The sequence below is a fragment of the Eufriesea mexicana genome, unplaced genomic scaffold, assembly GCF_001483705.2.
Source record: "Eufriesea mexicana isolate 0111107269 unplaced genomic scaffold, ASM148370v2 scaffold474474835, whole genome shotgun sequence".
NCBI lineage: Eukaryota > Metazoa > Arthropoda > Insecta > Hymenoptera > Apidae > Eufriesea > Eufriesea mexicana.
Window position 1 is genome coordinate 23,722 of NW_016907960.1, and position 6,000 is coordinate 29,721.

The following is a 6,000-nucleotide window of genomic DNA, read 5'->3' on the forward strand; positions in this document are numbered from 1 at the left end:
CGAGGACGACCCGTCTCGTCCCGGCTACGACGAGTTAACTCGCGCGGTTATTTTCACAGGCAACCCGCGCGATAACGCGAAACTACGATCGCGTGGAGTGCGGCCGGAGAGGTTCGGTTCGCCCCTGATAGCCGAACAACCCTCGAGAGCCGGCAGCCGGAATAGCCGCAACCCCGTTCGAGCCTATGCGCATATATAACCCTCCCGCCACTTCCTGTGACTGCGAATGGAATATTCACTGCGACCGATGTGCGCGTTGCAGCTCGCCTCGGTCAGAGACCTATCCGCAGCCTCTTGAAAATTTGCACGTACCTGTGTGTCCGGTCGGTCTGTATACTGGGACGTTCAAGTGACCGGAACCGCTTCGCCACGGTTCATACATATTGATCTGAATGAATATCGTTAGAGATGACGGCGGTACGAATATCGGAAGAATGGCTAACAGCCACGCTGTTCGAACTTGCCCTTCGGCGACATTATATTTAACCACGTGCTCCCTACCTGTTACTATACGACTTCTCGTCGAATCGATACGTATGTACGCGAGCCTGCGAGTGTACGACGCGTACACGATGCGTATGTTATGTACGTGTATGTGTGTGTGTGTGTATATATATATATATATAGGGCAGGATTTAACGATCCGATGCGGCATAAGATTATCGCGTGGACAGACGAAATGCCGAGGTTTAATTAATCCTTTTTGCAGACAATTTAATTATCCCTGCGACGGGATTTGCCTGTCGCGCGAGGTTAATGCGGCATACAGAGGTAGACAAGGAAGTTATGGACGGAATCAAGACGACTTTCGCGACTGTGTTTCGCGAAATGCGCCGCTGCCCACCTTTTCCCGGGAAACGATAGCGAAGTAATTACCACGTTCCTAGGACGGTCGTTTTAAATAAGGAAAAGAGCTCGCGAGGTCCAATAATTGTTACTTTCGGCGAAGGGTTGGGGACCACCGACTCGGGCCAGGGGGATTGACTTTTTGTTCCGGAAGTTACACCGGCGAAAGTTTCGCCAGCCCCGGTTCTTCGGGAACTCTGGAAATTAGGAACGGTTCGGTTGGTCGTCGTAGTCGTCGTCGTAGTCGTCGTCGATGTAATATTCCATCGAAATAACGCAGTGTGCCAGAGTCTCGATATCGGCGAGTTCCAACGAGACAATTAAGAGGAAATGGAGAAGCCACAGTACCAATAGGTACACCGTGTTACCCTACGAGCCTAATTCGATTTATCTATCGATTGCTCCGTTATCGGCGAGCACAGACACTCGCGAGCGGAGATACGAGCGCAATAGGCAGGATCTGGAGCAATCGGTCGAGAAACGGGAACAGAAATTGCGTGTTCGAGATGCGTTCGAGTACGCGATAAACTCGCGGCGGGGAGAGGAATCGCGATTAACGCTTTTTCTTTTGTCTGCAACGGCGCCGGTATACCCGCCGGATTCCCGGGAAATTAAAGTCTCCCCGGTGTAAGACCGGCGTATCGGCGAACAACAGAGACGACAAGAAGAATTCGTAGCTTTCGATACCGTCGATATCCCAGAATTCCTGGCACGTACGTAATCTTGACGCGCCTGCATCCTGTACGACAACTTCGATTCGGAATAATACCGCGGAGAAAAATGACGTCGGCCATGCCGCGATCGATCCTCCCTTTCCCCTTCGACACGATTTTTCTCCACCATTTTCGTCCACGCAGGTCCCCGCGACGGCAACCTCCACAAGATTCCCTACCCTTCTCTACCTCGGTGCAAGGAGAAACTCCTTTGAAAAGTTCATCGAGAAGCAGGCATGACTCGCCCGGCGAGAGATAAAATATTTAATTTTGTCCGAAACGGTGGCGGCAGAGACTCGAGGACGACGCGTTCGAGAGCATTATCGCCCTACCCTGCACGTGCTTCGCCCCTCGTTCTCCGTTAGATACCCCTGTTGATACGCGACCGCCCTGTCGAAAAGGGAGATCCCGCGCGCTCCGCGTGTATACGTGTCTCCGATGCAAATTAGTGTGCGGCCGGAGAGCATACTGTTTTCCGTCCATCCCTCTGCCGACCCTCTACCAACCACCTACCAACCATCTACCAATCCTCCGCCGCCCCTAGACCGGCTCTACCTCTCTGCCCCCGTGCTGTCCATTCGTTTTCTTCTCTTTGCATCGGCCTCGTGAGAACGTTGAATTATCGATCCGCGGCTATTCCGCAGGCACCGTCGCTGACAGCTGCCGCGTGCACTGACGAGACGGATTAAAGAATTCCGCGAAGGAGCGATTTCGCGTGAGAAATTTCGCGTCACGGGGACACACAGTTTCGTGCCTCTAAGCGTCGCGTGTTCCACGGGTCGGACCGGGTCTCGTTCCTGCAGCAGGGCATTTTTCCACGAGTTTCCCCGGTAATTACGCGGCTCGGTGCACGAGACGGCCTTGAACTTCGAACCACTGCGCACCGACGCGGTGCGCTGCGTACACGCCATCCGGTCCGCGACCGGCAATCAGCAGCGATTCTTAGCCCTGGCATCCCTATCGCGGACTTATCGTCGCGTCTTTCCTGTCGGCTCGTTCGTTTTTATTATTACGCATCGGCTCGGCCAGATTACGGCCCCCGTCGGGGCCTGCGAAATATTTCGGTCCCGTACTCCGCGATACCGAATATCCATCAACTTCGTCGCGGATTCGCGAAGATTCACTCGTTCGAGATTCGTCGACCGTTTCCCCCCAAACGCGTTCGAGCGGAGTTCGGTTAATTTCCTCGCTACCCCCCCCCGACACGCTCGGACTTTACGAGATGGAAGAACCGTAAAGTCGCGCCTTACGTAGCCCGATAGGCAAGATTTACAGTGGCGGGAATTTACGAGGGAAGACGGGAAATTATGAAACTGCTCGCGTTCTCGTGAATCAACGAGTTAATTCATATCGACGGGCTCTCTGCTTTTCGCACGGCTCGATAGCACAGATGATAAATGCCGCTCGTGTATCGCGTAAGAGCAGAAGCGGCCCGTTGTTCCTGCCTTCGCTCGGCAGAACAAAACCAGCCGGAGCGTAAATAAAACGCCGATAGATCCGCGGCGCGTTACGATCCACGGACAAAAGTATCTCCAAGTTCATCGAACTAGGCGCGCGCGCACGATAGGCGAACAATGGCCATCGCGAGCGTGCGGATGCGTTTCGTCCGCTGGAAAGCAGCGTCACCGGCTCCACGCATCGTTACTTTCACGCGCGTTTTCCACGCATCGCGGATCTCTTGCAGCTTTCTCTGTTAGCGCGTCTAGAACGGCAACCGAATTACGCGCCGCTCGATCGCGACGCGCCGCTCCGCGATTAACGGATCGGGCGAGGCGGGTGAAGGTAAGAGGATTAGCGAGGGACGGGATGATCCGACGGAAGCGGAGCACCTAATTATCTCTTGTACCGTTCAAGGTTCATAGTCGGTTTCTGTAGAGCGAATAATAGGGGCGAGTTTTCCGATACGAGGGCGTACGCACGTAAAATCGGTCTTGCCTCTTGGGACGCGGAGGAAACGAGGATAACGAGAGTTGGAAAAGAGAAAAGGGGAAATGGGAAACATCGACGACCGTTACGAATACGTTTGATCGGAGGCCGATAGCGGCCATAAACGACGCCGTGGACGGCCTATCGCGGCGCTTCCGGTCCCGACGCGGCGGACACGCACGCGTGCGAGCGAACATACGCGAGGAATACAGACTCGCGTGACGGAGGTGCATAGCGGTGGTTTTGAAAAAGGTGTACGTGTCATCTCGCAGCTGCGCCCTCATAATTATGCGTCGAGCATATTCGGCGAGTGACGACGGTGGTCCAACATGGCGGTACGCATCGTGTGCTTATGCTCCTTTTCCTTTTTCGACGGCTATTGACAGGTGATTCAACGGATGGAACATCGGGGATTGTTCCTCCTCGTAATCGTGCCCCGAATCGTTCCTCGACCGGGCTTGAGAAAAGGCGGTAACGCTGTATTCGTCATGCACGAAAACAATCGCGGGTATAAACGATTTAACGTGAATCACCGAGGACTTCTTCGAAAGCCGAGGTGGCGAGGTATACTTTGCCTCTTGCTACGGATTTAGCCGCGACCCCTCCTCGAGGCTCTAACGCGAGCAGAATCCTCGGGTCGCTTCCATCGCGGGAAACAAAGAGTTCCCGCGGAATTTTTTCCCTCGGTTCGTTAATCGCGCGCGGTTCCGCGCTCATCGCCGCGAGTCCGCACGAAACGTTGCCGTTATCCGACCGTTCCTGCTCCTTTTTGCTCCGGATTTAGACCGCGGAAAAGGGAATAGCAAAACGCAGAGGCGTGGTCGGTCCTAAGCGTTACGTCGCGTCGCAGGAAGCCGCTGCTGCTCTTCGGCGCGTGCCTTCGTGGAGGGATATCGATGAAACGGAACCCAAAGCGAGCGAGTCGCGCGGAGGAAAACAATCGGGCGTTGCGCACGCTCCGTATGGAAATGACTCTCCATTTTTGGAGGGCTAGGGTGTCACAACGTTTCCAAAAGCGCGTGCACGCGGTAGCTTCGAATTGCCAATGAGATAATTGCGAATCAGGTGCGTGTGCGTGGGTGGTCTAGCAGCTTGTTGCGTCTCCTCTCTCGTCTCTTTCCGTTCCGTTTCGTTCCGTTCCGTTCCGTTCCGTTCCGTTCCAGGGGATTACGAATTGCCGAGGAAACGAGGCTATCCGTTCCTTAACGGCCGCGCAACGGCGTAAGTTATACCCGCGAAGGGGAAAAGAAGGAGTTTAGTCCTAGCCGGAACCGCGGCTCTAATAAACTTCAATGACGTACGTACACGCGCGGTTCGAGTATAAATCTCGATGTTGGCACTAGTGCAAGGTGCAATAAAACAAAGATCACGCGTTCGTGTACGATTCGCGTATTTGTATTCGACCACGAGCACGTATCGATACCCTCGCCGCTTATAACAGGCCGCGCTCGGCCGCGAGCGGGCAGAGGCGAGCGAGCTGGCGAGCGAACTCGTCGGCGCGTGAACACGCGCGCACAGCGCGTGTATCTCGTCGACATAGATACGCAGAAGCTACGAGCACAGAGACGAGAAGCTCGTGTATATAAATAGCTAGTTAGGGTCGATGGACAGGCTAAAGAGGCGAACGCGAATCGTGAGAGCGAGGATTCATTCACCTGCGATCGGCCGATCGGCCATGTTCGCGGCTGAGAAATCGCTCCTTTACCGAATTCCACGCCATTTTTCCTCCCCGTGCAATCGAAGATGCACATCGGCCATAAAAATTATGCCTGCCAGAGTCCCTCTAGCGAGTTCGCGGAAGGAACCGGGGCCCGGTTGGGAGCTAAGATCGGTGGCGGAGAAAAATAACAGGGCGTGGAAGGCGAACGGAACGAGGGGCGAAAGTTCGATACTGCTTCGTATTCGATAGTCGGTCGGTGACGAGTGGAATACCTAGAAGCTCGTTTCCTCGTTCAGCCATAGACGCGCCGGGGCTTCAGTCATCGGCGAAACGTCGATAATCGTTGCATTCATGCAGCTCGCTAGGAAGACGGTGTTAGGTCGATTAAAGACCGAAAATACGCGGAATCGTCGTCACGTTCAGTGATCGGCGCGTTTAATACCGCGGAGAGGAATCTTCCTGCGCGTCGCTTTTTACCTGACGCGTTCCGTGAATCATTCTTCCGAGAGGTGGATGAGCAAACGCGCGCGAGAGAGAGATTTAAGAAGGATTCTCGAATTTTTCCCACATTTTCGTCGCGATGTTTCGGGAATAAGAACGAGGAGAACGTCGGATGCTTGACTGGCCGTCGTTTCGTTTCGTCCAGGTCGAATCGATCGACCGATCTCGTCGTCCGACCGTGCCTAGGATTCCCGTTACACGCTCACAGCCCACGTAAGGTCTGTGGTTGGGAAGTTTGGGGAAATCGAAGTGTCCTCGAGGAAGTCGTGGGCGTGCGGAACGAAAAGAAGCTGTCGCGTGTACACGCGCGATCGAGGTCTTCGAACTTTGTTTTCCCCGATTGTTTGGCCGCGT